This window comes from Camelina sativa, chromosome 4, assembly GCF_000633955.1.
Source record: "Camelina sativa cultivar DH55 chromosome 4, Cs, whole genome shotgun sequence".
NCBI classification, from domain to species: domain Eukaryota; kingdom Viridiplantae; phylum Streptophyta; class Magnoliopsida; order Brassicales; family Brassicaceae; genus Camelina; species Camelina sativa.
In genome coordinates, this window is record NC_025688.1 from 2980725 (window position 1) to 2981102 (window position 378).

A 378-nucleotide genomic window follows, 5' to 3' on the forward strand; every position below is an offset into this window, starting at 1 on the left:
AAAAAAAAAAAAAAAAAAAAAAAAAAAAAAAAAAAAAAAACTTTGGTAATAAAGACTCAACCTTTATGCTCTTGTCTTATACCTAATTTGAGAAAATGTCAAAAGGACAAAATTTGACTTTATAAAAGCTAATTTAAGGACTAAAATCTAGTATACCCTTCTAATTAAATTTCTATTCTCATATCCCCTACGAAAATAACAAACTATTTATTTTTTTTATTTTAATCAAAAATGTGGTTAAAGACAAAGAAACATATATCATTTTTGTTATTTACAAATCCAACCACCTTATACCCACCCAAACCCACAAAATTCGGACAATCCAGTTGAAATCGGATCTCTCCTTTAACTACCCAACTTTCGAATTCATTCATTCAC